The sequence below is a fragment of the Oncorhynchus mykiss genome, chromosome 16 (genome assembly GCF_013265735.2).
Source record: "Oncorhynchus mykiss isolate Arlee chromosome 16, USDA_OmykA_1.1, whole genome shotgun sequence".
Classification (NCBI taxonomy): Eukaryota; Metazoa; Chordata; class Actinopteri; order Salmoniformes; family Salmonidae; genus Oncorhynchus; species Oncorhynchus mykiss.
This window is the reverse complement of record NC_048580.1, coordinates 27,689,279-27,702,482: the sequence shown is the minus strand read 5'-3', so window position 1 is coordinate 27,702,482 and position 13,204 is coordinate 27,689,279. Positions and strand designations below refer to the sequence as shown.

The window sequence follows — 13,204 nt, the reverse complement described above, 5'->3', positions numbered from 1 at the left end:
CTAGGCTACCCTACCCAAGAATTGGGGTTAAGGCTAAAATAGGTTATAACTGGGGTTAGGGTTTAAGGCAAAAACCAGTATGGGTTTATAGCTCTTGCGCCTCCCTGTGGCCTTCTGTGGGCACTACGTAACTAATCCGTGATACTTGCTAGGCTCGTAATCGGAGATGGCAACTGCGTCAGATCTACAAATCAATGAGCTAGACCTATCCATTTGGTTTGCCTCCTAACAAACCAATTGGCGCATATCAAATTACCCAGCAGCCATTTAGAAACAACAAATTGAAAAATAAATAGGTTATTTCTTAATTTAAAAATGTCTTCTGGCTGTTTAAAAACAAAAATCTGCCACATCTTGAAAAAGAGGACAGGGACATGCGTTTTGTTTAGGTTTACACATTTTTCTGAAAGAAAATATAGGTAACCATGACCAGAAACTGTTTAACGGCTATGCGCCAGCCATCGTTGATACTGTGGATCACAACCGTGTACCCAGGTACAGTGAGTGCACTCACCAAATACCTGTAACCTAGTTAATTACTTGAGGTAAGCCTAACAGGCTGACTACACCGCTCGCTTCGCAAAAAAAATGTAGACATACATGTTATTCAATAATTGCACACACACTGCACGTGCGCGCCAATTATTTCTAATCCAGATCTCGTTGCAAGTCCTACCTCTCCCATCTCCTCATTGGTTTATAGAAGCAGGTACCCACGTGCCATCTCCTCATTGGTTATACCCACATGGGTGACTGAAAGACGAACGAGGTCAGTGGCAATAATGCACCTAATTTATGAAATTTGACAATTGCAATATAAAGTCAAGAGAAGAAAAGGCCTGGAAGGGGGAGAGATGACTAGAAACGATTCGGGTTGACTGTTTTATGTGTGGATTAATTGGCGGAGTAGAGGACCTTGTGCATTTCAGGTAAAATAACAACTCAATGTTTATATCCCAGGACAAATTAGTTAGCAAAAGCAAGCTAGCTAAATAGGACAAACTAGCTAGCAAGTGCAAGCTAGCAAAATTGCCATAAATGTTTAATGCTTTTTGACCTGTCCCCAAAATAATATAATTGGTTCCGTGTTTGTTTTGATATTTGCATGTCGTGATCGCGTTTGGTTTGGGGGGACAAAATGCATTTATGCACGATGGCGCACGCGCCACCGGTTTGGGTTCCGTGTATGAGTTTAACGTGGGCATGTCTCTTTGCCAACAATTGCGAAGCAGGCATTGTGACGTAGAACAATAGGTTGGGAATAGAATGTTCGGAAGGCGAGTTGGTGCCACGGTGCTCAATAGAACTAAACAGGAGCTGGCAGGGTGAAAAAAAACAAGTGCTGTTTTTTCAACTATGGCAAGCAGTTGGGACAGATGGTAATATTATGAAACTGGGCTCCACGGCGGGGTGGATGCAATGAACTAGTTATCAGAAAAAAGCGTTGTTAAAAATGTTGTGTCCAGCCTACTGATATGCCTCTGTACTCTTCTAATTTTTCATAGTGGAACCATCCACTCCCAAGGAGAACACAAAGTAATAAAAAATGTCCCCATACGTAACTTCACGCAATTTTATCATGTCAAGTAAGCATTAATCATGGACGGATGGGATACGGTGATACCATTCGACCTCCGAAGATCCATGTGTGTGTTCCCAAACGTAAGCCATGTTTTGTTTTTGTGTTAACGATACATGTTTTTTATTATTAGCTAGTTGCCGCTCTGAGGTAATTTGCTAGTGTTGCCGGAAGTTGTGAAACTGAAACAAAAACACAATTGCTTTAGAATGGAACTAGGTGAAGTGGGCGGTCTTTAGCTAAATGACCCTAAACAGTTTCCCATGCATTGTCAACGGGGTTTGTAAACCAACCCAGATGTAATATAAAATTCTGGCCACAAGTTGACTCAGTGGCGCTTCTCCATGCAGGACATGGGAGGGATGCACATTCTGTAAACAGGAATAGGTGCGTCACCGGTTACTGAGCTAAAGTTAGCTAGTTAGTCACAGAAATGTACGTTCAGTCTTAATTGTTTCAGTCCGATTTGACTTCTTACGATGTCAGCATGGCTCAACATAGTTTTTCATTTTTGACCTTGACATTGTTGCTGGATAGATACTTTCATAGCTAACATGCTGGCGCTGCTAGCTAGCTAATGCCAACGGCGCTAGCTAACGAAGGTTACATATGAAACCACAGTTATGTGAGCTAAACTCAGCAAAAAAAGAAACGTTCTCTTACTATGAACTGCATTTATTTTCAGCAAAACTTAACATGTGTAAATATTTGTATGAACATAACAGACATAAACTGAAAAAAGTTCCACAGACATGTGACTAACAGAAATTGAGTAATGTGTCCCTGAACAAAGGGTGGGGGGGGCAAAATCAAAAGTAACAGTCAGTATCTGGTGTGGCCACCAGCTGCATTAAGTACTGCAGTGCATCTCCCCATGGACTGCACCAGATTTGCCAGTTCTTGCTGTGAGATGTTACCCCACTCTTCCATCAAGGCACTTGCAAGTTCCCAGACATTTCTGGGGGGTATGGCCCTAGCCCTCACCCTCCGATCCAACAGGTCCCAGACGTTCTCAATGGGATTGAGATCCGGGCTCTTCGCTGGCCATGGCAGAACACTGACATTTCTATCTTGCAGGAAATCACGCACAGAACGAACAGTATGGCTGGTGGCATTGTCATGCTGGAGGGTCATGTCAGGATGAGCCTGCAGGAAGGGTACCACATGAGCGAGGAGGATGTCTCCCCTGTAATGAACTGCGTTGAGATTGCAGGCAATGACAAAAAGCTCAGTCCGATGATGCTGTGACACACGCCCCAGACCATGACGGACCCTCCACCTCCAAATCGATCCCGCTGCAGAGTACAGGCCTCGGTGTAACGCTCATTCCTTCGATGATAAACGCAAATAAGACCATCACCCCTGGTGAGACAAAGCCGTGACTCGTCAGTGAAGAGCACTTTTTGCCAGTCCTGTCTGGTCCAGCGACGGTGGGTTTGTCGCCCATAGGCGACGTTGTTGCCGGTGATGTCTGGTGAGGACCTGCCTTACAAAAGGCCTACAAGCCCTCAGCCCAGCCTCTCTCAGCCCAGCCTCTCTCAGCCCCGGCTCTCTCAGCTTTTGGCGGACAGTCTGAGCACTGATGAAGGGATTGTGCGTTCCTGGTGTAACTCGGGCAGTTGTTGGCATCCTGTACCTGTCCCGCAGGTGTGATGTTCAGATGTTCGGATCCTGTGCAGGTGTTGTTACACGTGGTCTGCCACTGCGAGGACGATCGGCTGTCCATCCGGTCTCCCTGTAGCGCTGTCTTAGGCGTCTCACAGTACGGACATTGCAATTTATTTCCCTGGCCACATCTGCAGTCCTCATGCCTCCTTGCAGCATGCCTAAGGCACGTTCACACAGATGAGCAGGGACCCTGGGCATCTTTCTTTTGGTGTTTTTCAGAGTCAGTAGAAAGGCCTCTAGTGTCCTAAGTTTTCTTAAGTGTGACCTTAATTGCCTACCGTCTGTAAGCTGTTAGTGTTAACGACCGTTTCACAGGTGCATGTTCATTAATTGTTTATGGGTCATTGAACAAGCACAGGAAACAGTGTTTAAACCCTTTACAATGAATATCTTTTGGATTTTTACAAATTATCTTTGTAAGACAGGGTCCTGAAAAAGGGGCGTTTCTTTTTTTGCTGAGTTTATATGGATCACTCCAATATATTGGTATCACTCCGTGGCGGAGGGATACATCCGAGGTGAGTATTTACAGATTTACTCCCGTGTACACCTGTGTCACGGCTGGTGGTCCGCCCCTATACATGGCCATGACACGTTCTCTACATAATTTTTGAGGTGCCTCTAGCACCATAGAGGATTGGAGTGATCCATATAGCTCACATAACCGTGGTTATATACGTAACCTTCGTTATGTTTCATTATATTGGATCACTCCAATATATTGGTATACACGTACCAGATTAGTTGGTGCTAGAGGGACCTGGCCAGCCTGCGGTGAAGTCCCGGCGCGGGACCGAGACGCAGGGGCCGTCAATGTGGAAGGGGGTCCCGGCACAGTCCCAGGAAGAGGAGGCGACGGCCAAGACCGCTTAACCAAACGCAGAGGGAGGTGCCACATTTACCCAAAAATACCTAGCAAAGGTGCAAGAGAAAGCCCAGCTGACCGCAGCACAGATCTCAGCGAGGGGCACTCCTCTCAGTAGAGCCCAGGATGCAACCACACCTCGTGTTGAATGTGGCACCACAGATCCCAGCACTGTTATGCCAGCCAGGCGGTATGCTGTCATAATCGTGTCCACGATCCAATGAGAGAGCCTCTGCTTTGATAGCCCAGCCCGTAGGACTTGTTCACCATAGCAGACAAAGAGCTGGTCTGTTTTCACTGACCGCGTCCGCTCCTAGCTGGACACAGGCGACGAATCCCCTTCATAAAACTGGAGACCAAGGGATGGCGCCCCACTGGCCTGTCCATCCACCCCACATGGCAGGCAGATATAGCGGCCAAATACCCACTCAGTGTAGAGGCTGCCAAGCCCTCATCCAAGCGAGACTGCAGTTATTGGAGGACATACTGCCCTCCACATGACTCGGGCACAACCTCAATACCAGTTCATGAAGAACAGAACAACCGCCAGCGCAACTGGTATGCCGCGGTTGTAGCCAGCGCCCTTGAGCTCTGCATGGTGTTCATGTCACCCTCCTGTAGTCCTAACATGGGTCATTGGTGCCGTTCAGTGGCCAAGCCCACCGACTGAGACAGTGTGGTCTTGGATACCACAGAGTTCCCCCGGCCTGAGACAGCAAGTTCGGTCGCAGGGGAAGTTGACAAGATGTCCTAGACAACAGGGATAGGAGAAGGCTGAACCAAGGTCGCCTGGGCCAGAAAGGGGCCACCAGAAGCAGACCTCAGAAGACCTCTGCCATCCTGACCTCTGCCATCCTGGTCCTGTCCAGCACAGCCTGGATCAGAGGAAAATGGGGGAATGCATAACGCTCCAGCCCTTCTGAGGTTTCACATTTCCTTTAAAAACAGCTCATACATTTTTTTACATAATTTCATACACATAAAAATGGCAATAAAGCATAAAACACAGCATTTGAAGGTTACATTTAAATGAGTTAAAACCAATAAGAACAACCATGAGTAAAAGTACTTTTCATTGTAAAAACCTCAAATCTGTAAAAGCCATTTAAAATGTGTACAAATGATTTAACAAAGGTAAAACATTTTTAAGACATGAGAAACATGTTAAAAAGTCACTTTGTTAAAAGGCTGTCTTCGATCCTTTGTTCAGGAGTGGGGTGAGTCCTTATCAAACTCGCCTCCTCCTGCTCTCCCGACTCAATCATTGTCCCGTCCTTCGGGGCCCAGAGGAGATCCCTCCCCTAGGCGCATCGCCCTAGGCGCTGCAGCGCTGTCAGGCCGTGGCCGCCGGGACCTAGGGTGTTGTGGGGGCTTCCGTGGCTACCATGGCCACTGCCTGGGGGGTGGTGTCTACTTGTTTCGCTACCAGCAGGTTACAGGAGGACCACAGTGCTTCCTTCAGGTACGTGAGGGTGGGCCAGAACTTGGTGAAGGCCTTCGATGGAATAGGCCTTCGGCCCACCCCATAGAGCACGAGCTGAGGTGTTAGGTCCTCCCCTGCTGGCAGACACGGGGTGATCAGGGGGCCTGCTTCCTTCCACAGGTCCCTGGCAGCTCTGCACTCACAGGGCAGGTGCCTCACCGACTCTTCTTGGCCGCAGCCTGGTCGGGGGCACGCGGATGTCCTCGCCATGCCCCGTGAGTGCATAACGGCCCTGACCAGGAGGATCTCGTGGGCGACCATCCAGGACAGGTCCTGATGCCGATTCAGGAGAGCAGTATGGGCCACATTACGCCAAACCGTTGTGGGCTCGCCTATAGCAAGCCTGCGTACTGGACACACTGGTTCCCGATCCTGCACAAGAGAGAGAAGAGAGCGGTGTTTAGTTAAAACTGTGACTGCTTCCTTTTCCAGTTTAAAATGTCTTAAACATTTCTGGAGCTGGGCATAGTGAGTGGGGAGCAGGAAAGAGGCTGGGGCTCGCAGGTCGACTGGGATCAGCCTCAAGAGTCCTGAGGTAAGATACCAGCCAGAACCGTGCGAGGGCCTGGGTCTTATTGTTGACCGGGGAGGTGGTAAGAGTCTGTGTAGCGGCTGCCCAGGAACAAGTAGAGGTCAGGAAAGCCTTTACCCCCCTTGGACCTGGGCCTCTTGACCACCTCCCTCCTCAGCCTCTCCCACTTGCTTCCCCACAGGAAGTAAACAAGCATCTGCTCCAGGGCTAAAATACTCCTTCGAGGGGGATAAAAACAGAACTGATTAGTAAAAGCACAGGTAAAATCACAGCTTTAATGATTAAAACCTTGCCCTCAAAAGTCAGCTGTCGTAGTCCCCAAAAATCCAGTCTCTGTCTTACTGTCCCCAGGATCCCACTCCAATTTCCGCTCCCTCCTCCCTCCCGGTCAAACTTTACCCCCAGTACCCTTATGTCCGTCGGTTTAACCGTCAGTGGTAGTCTGGTCAAGTCTGGGTCTGCCCACGGTCCGAAAAATTGGGCCTCTGTCTTGTCTCTGTTCAGTCTCGCCCCAGAGGCTCGTCTGTACCAGTCAGTCCTGTCCAAGGTCCTGTCGACGGATAAAAGGTTGGTACATAAAATGTTGACGTCGTCCATGTAAAAAACGCACTTGGCAGTCATCCCCCCACTCCCCGGGATACCCACCCCACTGATCCGTTGGTCCCTTCTCAAGACCTGTGCCAGTGGTTCAATACAGGCCACGAACAGAAGAGGAGATAACGGACAGCCCTGATGGACACCGCAGTGTACTCCCACTGCTTTTGACAGATGCTCATTTACAAGGATTTTGCTGGTAATGTCCCCGTACAGCAGTCCCACCCAAGCTAAGAACCTGTCTGGGAAACCCATTTTTGCAGTAACTTAAAGAGGTACTGGTGCGAGACCCGATCAAAGGCTTTTTCAAAATCTAAATTTAGGACTACAAGCCGCATGTTTCTGTCTCTCGCATAACAGATGGCATCTCGGATCAGTATCAGGCTGTCCGTGATCTTCCTTCCGGGAACGGCACAGGTTTGGTCCGGGTGGATCACCTCCCCTAAAACAGAAGACATTCTGAGTGTTAAAACCTTGGTAAAAAGTTTACAATCAAAGTTTAAAGGGGTTATCGGTCTCCAGTTCTTCAGGTCCGTTCTGTCGTTTTTTCTTATATAAAAGAGTCACGATCCCCACTCTAAAACTGTCAGGTAGTCTGTCAAGATGTTCAAAGTCAGTAAAAACAGTCAGAAGTTCGTCGGCTAAAACATCCCAAAAAGGTCAGATAAAACTCCAAAGGGAGGCCATCCTCCCCCGGTGATTTACCTCTCTTAAAATGTTTCAGTCCTTGGTCGATTTCTGTCCTCGTCAGGTCTTTTGTCAGGTCGTCTGTGTTGGGTAAGGTCTTGTCAATGTATGTTAAATTGTTTCCTCACACACATCCTTTACTCCAAACAGTACCCCATAAAAATCCTCGACCACTTCCTTTATTCCTTCTGTATCTGTTTTTAAAAGCCCATCTTTATTTTTTAACCCTATCATTGTTCTACCTTTACTAACTATTTTCTTTAAAAAGTACCTAGTGCACTTCTCCCCCTCTTCTAATTCCCTTTCCTTACTTCTTAAAATAACCCCCTTGCTTCTCTGTTCTGCTAAAAGTGCCATTTCCTTTTTTACTTCTTTAATTTCATGGTTAAAATCAAGGCCCTGTTGGCATAGGTTAAAATACCTTTCCAGTCGCTTTTGCAGTACACCATGCGTCTATCTTTTTCTCAGCTTTTTTTCTTTCCTATCTCTCTAAAGAAGTTCCTCGTCCTTCCCTTCACCATTTCCCACCACTGTGCTCGTGTGTCAAAGAAGTCCTGTAGCGTCTGCCACTGGCTGAACTGCTCCCTGTACTGACTAACTACTCTATCATCTTCTAAAAGGGAGCAGTTCAATTTCCAGGGCCCTCTTCCCACAGTCACACCTGAAGTTAGTGAAAGGGTGCACGTCAGCATTACGTGATCTGAGAAGCAGGGGTAATTCTAGCATCAGTTGGGGGACAGTCCCGGGTAAACAAATAGTCAATGCGAGAGGCTCTGGTGCAGTCACCACTGGTCCAGGTGTAGCCCTCCTCTCTTGGATGCAGGGTTTTAAAACAGTAAGTCAGTTTAAATTCCCTGCACAACCCTTGCAATAAACACTTGACCTATCTACCTTAAAATCCTCTCCTGTCTGCTCTACTTAAAACACAGTTAAAATCCCCACCCACCACTAGAGGATCCCTCCCTAGCATTTGGGACTGCAGGTCTTCTAAAAGTGTGCACTGGTCATGTTTGTCGTTAAAACCATACACATTTAGCACATTAAAATCCCTCCCCATAAAAGTGCAATTGGCTAGAAGAGCACGCCCGCCTACCACCACCGTGCTCCCCCTCACCACCACCTGTGGGGTCTTGATTAAAATGGCAACACCGTCATTCTTGTTAAAATTGGAACCACTCCAAATGGAGGGCCCGTGCTGCCACTTATCCTCCCATTTGCTGTAAGAGGATAAAAAAGGTAGACCACACTCCTGCAATAAAAACACATCTGAGTTAAACCTTTCTAAAAAGGATAAAACTGACTGTGCTCTCATTGCTGTTTTTACACTTTTAAACTCACATTTATAGTGGTGATTTTAAAAGCCATAAAAGGGGTGAGTAAAAACAGTGCTAAAAGAAAAGGCATTTGAACAGTTAAAAGGGGGTTACTTTTCTGGTAATTTCTCTCTCTCCCTCTGGGGTAAAGGGGGTTGGAAGGTTAAAACTGGACTTAAAAAGGAGACTTAATTGGGGGAGTTGGAGGGGAAGGTTCTAGGTTCTTCCTCCCCCTGGGAGCTCTCCCATTCCACCTTTTCTTTTTTCTCATCACCCTGTTCGGGCCGGAGAGCTCTTTAGCATTTATTTTTCGTGGGGGGAGGTGTTCCTCCAGAATCTCCCCCCTTTCTCCCGTATCTCCTGACACCGCCTCCATGGTGCTTTCCGACACCGTCCCTATAATGTCTGACCCACTTGGGGAGCTCTCGCTAAAAATCCCTCCAGAGCCGTCTTTCTCGGCCCTTTCTCCTTCAGGGGTCACATTAGTCTGGGGCAGGGGGGTTGGGGGGGTTGTCCTCTCCTCCCACCACTGCACCTTCCGCGCCCTCCACTACAGCCACCACCTCCACCGGCTCCATAACTACCTCCTCCACCACCGGCTCCACAACCACCCCCTCGGCAACTGCTGTTCCAACCACCTGGCGCTCGAAAGCCCGGTCCGCAGCCGCCCACTCCCTCCTTCCAGCCCTGGCCTTATTGACCCAGGAGGAAGGGAAGCCGAGGATGAGGTGGGACCACTCGCCACAGACCTTCCGTTCGTGCACTCCTCGTAGCGGTGGCCCACCTCCTGGCACTTCATGCAGACAACCTCTGCAAGGTGGCCATGTTCACCACACTTACGGCACAGCTTGGGCGGGTCCTGGTAGTGAACATGGCCCCTGTTCTCTCTGAGGACTATGGTGGATGGGATGGCTTTCAACCCACCATAGCCCCCAGGGTCCTCCCTTTGCTGGACCCTCCAGGTCCCTGTCCAGATCCCATCGGGATCCTTCACCTGGACCAGGGGTCCCTTCACATTGCAGTACCTGCCCAGCCATACTGCAACATCCTCCGGCTGTCCGGTTTCATTGTACATACGGATAATAACGGTTTTAATGCTATTATCCATCAGCTTGGTCACCTCAAACATTGCTGTGAGGGACCCCTGAGTGTTCAGGGCGTTCTGGAGTTTCCCCCAGAACTCCTCCAGGAAGCTGGCATTGGCAAAACTGACATCGAAGCCTTTCACATAGGCGAGGGCTAAGATGCAGTTTGCCTGCGCGGGATGGAAACCGAGTTCTTTTTGGAGGAATTTTCTGGAGAAATCCAATCAGGATAACTATTGTTTTTCCCTCCCTTCTCCTTTAAGAGGAGGCGCACTGCATGGTGCCTCCTCATGCCAGCCTGTGCTGCTGACATGATGGAAGCCCACTCCCTTTAAACCCAACACCAGTGAAAAGGGGGGAGGGGGAAGGGAGAGGGGGTTGGGAGGGAAGGGAGAGGGGGTTGGGAGGGAAGGGGTTGGGAGGAAGGGGGAGGGGGTTGGGAGGAAGGGGGAGGGGTGTGGAACAACCGAGGGAGCTAGCAGGCTCAGCTAGGCTAGCTAAACAGGGCCTACCAGCACCACGGGTCACACAACAAACTATCTAGCACAGCACCAAGGAGGGGAATTTTTTAAATATTTTTTTCCACAAAAGGGAGAGACAAAAAAGAAACCACACAAACTAAACAAAGGCTAGGAAGCTAGCAGGCCACACCAGCAGGCCAGGCTAAGCTTACCAGCTAGCAGGCCCACAAGCCAAGAGGCCTCACAACAAAAACAAACAAAGCACACAAACCAAAAAGGGGGGACAAACTAGGGGGTAAGACGAACAAACAAAATAATTGAGGTAAGAGGGAAATAAGGGGATAACAAAAAGGGACACACTGACCAACAACACCGGCCAAACTTGGGGGCCGAGAAAGCTAGCAAGCCTCACCAGCAGACCAGGCTAGGCTAACCAGCTAGCAGGCCGGCCAGCAAAAGTCCCCAGTTGACAACGCAAAACAACAAGGAACTGAGACAAAAGGCAAAGAAAAAGACCAGAGGGCCTTTAAACTCACCCTAGTCCACCACCAGAACCACCACCTAACCCAGGACAAAGAAAAAACAATGGTGAAACAATACAACAACAATAATAATAACAATAATAATGATTTTCAACAAAAATAAAAAGCACAATTTTCCCGGGCGCCCTCCGACCTGCGATCACTTCTCCGATCAAGTGCAGCACTGTCAAAGTAACTACACTTGATCTGAGCCAAAAGGCAGAGAAGCGACAGCAGTCCTCTACTGTGGTATTTAATTTACCGGCTGCACCAGTTCCCACTACACTGGCCGTGGATGGAGAAACTTTTGAGGATTCCCAGATGGATACAGGTTATTCAGAATTATATTACATATGCTCACTCACACCAACAGATGTGCACACAGACATGTTGTTGAGCTGATTACTTACTGTCACTTTGTGCATCTCTCTTTCAGATCTGCCATGCACTCCACCACTGCCCGACAGCCTCACCCAGAAGTGCATACACTGGGCCTGGCAAGACTGACAAAGCAGAGATGGGTGGTTGACAAGGAAAAATAAAACACAACATGCACACACACTCTCCGTCTCTGTCACACACACATTATCCCCAATGTAAATAAATTGTAATTACTTGTTTATTTTATGTATGTTTCATTTTATTTTAGGATTGGAGATATCTACGTCTACATATCCATTATCAATATCTACATAATTACTCTAAATATCTATCCAATAAAAGTGTGACTGTTAATATTGTATAAGACTATTGTGTAATTTTTCTGAGTTGAAAAACAGGCCTCACTCTAAGAGAAAACACACATTAGACCCAATGTAAATACATTGTTTATTTTATGTATGCTCCATTTTATTTGAGGATTGTGTGCAATAAAGTACATTCACAGTTAAAGCAACAGTTTGGTTTATTAGATACTTCTCTGATTAAAATGAATGACCAAAAGGAAGTCGGCAGACCTGCAACTCTCTGGGAGTGTGTGCAGGTTTTTGTCATCTGGAGCTGAAACAGGGCCTCAACAGCACTCACATGTGAACAGGGTTCCCAGAAGTGGCAGGCTAATGTTTATTGTCCTGCAAAAAAAATATTTTTTATGTACCAAAGCCATTCCCTGGCTACCCATCCACATATTTTGTTCTCCACAATGAATGTATGTAGCGATTCAAATTCAGGGTGAGTCATCAGGCCAAGGAATGGAGAGAGAGATGACCTGGAAGGAGTTCTAGACCTCAGCTTTTTAAGAAGCAGAAAAGCAGAGATGGTTGGCTAACAATAAAAAGTAAAATATATACACTCTCTCACACACACGAGTATGTAAATATGTCAATATATTGTAACTACTTGTTTTTATATGTATGCTCCGTTTTATTTTAGGATTGGAGATATTTAGGCCTACAGATTGTGTTATCCATTTCCCACAACGAACATGTGCAGTTGTGCTTACTCACAGTTGGTGGAGAGGTCATGGTTAGGAGAGATGGTGGCTGACAAGGAAAAAGAAAATACAACATGCACACACACTCCCTTGGAGTTTGTCATCTGGGGTGGAAAAATAGAGAGATGGGAAGGGAGGGGAGGAAGAGTGCAGTTTAAAGGTTCATCATCAATAACTGACAATTTTATAATGAATACATATTAGAATAATAATACATAGTGACAAATAGTTGCTGTTTTGTGATTATTTAGCGTTTTATTTACTTAACAGTAAGTGCCCCGAGGAGGGATCGAACAGTGTCTCAAAAGCAGCAGAAAAGGTCAAATAAGTTTACAAACATTAGTTGTGGTGGGAAAATAAATATAGCCAGCTACAACTGTTATGGCTTAACAGATCACAAAAAAAATATACATTTTTACCTGGCTAAAAGAGAAAAATATATATATTTTTCATTGGCAAAGAAACTCAAAAGGGGTGATTATATTAACAAAAATGTTGATACGATTGTGCAAACTGTGCTAAACGATCCTCAAAGAAAATGGATCATTTTAAATGTACTATTGGACCAAAAACATATCTGGCTAATTAACCGGTATGGGCCAAATAATAATGACTTCTTCGAAAATATACAGGGCATTCGGAAAGTATTAAGACCCCTTCCCTTTTTCCACATTTTGTTACGTTGCAGCCTTATTCTAAAATATATTTAAAAACATATATTATCATCAATCTACACACAATACCTCACAATGACAAAGCAAAAACAGGTTTTTAGCTTTTTTTCCTAATGTATAAAATATTAAAAACAGAACCTTATTATATATACTTATTATATATACCTTATACCTTATTTATACACGTTTTCAGACCCTTTGCTATGAGACTTGAAATTGAGCTTACATGCATCCTGTTTCCATTGATCATCATTGAGATGTTTCTACAACTTGATTGGAGTTCACCTGTGGTAAATTCATTTGATTGGAC

General features: G+C 46.5%; 1 long non-coding RNA gene across 1 annotated transcript; it reads left to right on the top strand.

Moving 5' to 3' along the window:
• The first annotated feature begins 10,244 nt into the window (after positions 1-10,244).
• On the top strand, positions 10,245-11,675 carry LOC118939521. The gene is made up of 2 exons (XR_005036499.1): positions 10,245-11,119; positions 11,225-11,675. It is a non-coding gene; the product is annotated as an uncharacterized LOC118939521 (long non-coding RNA).
• The last annotated feature ends 1,529 nt before the right edge of the window (positions 11,676-13,204 follow it).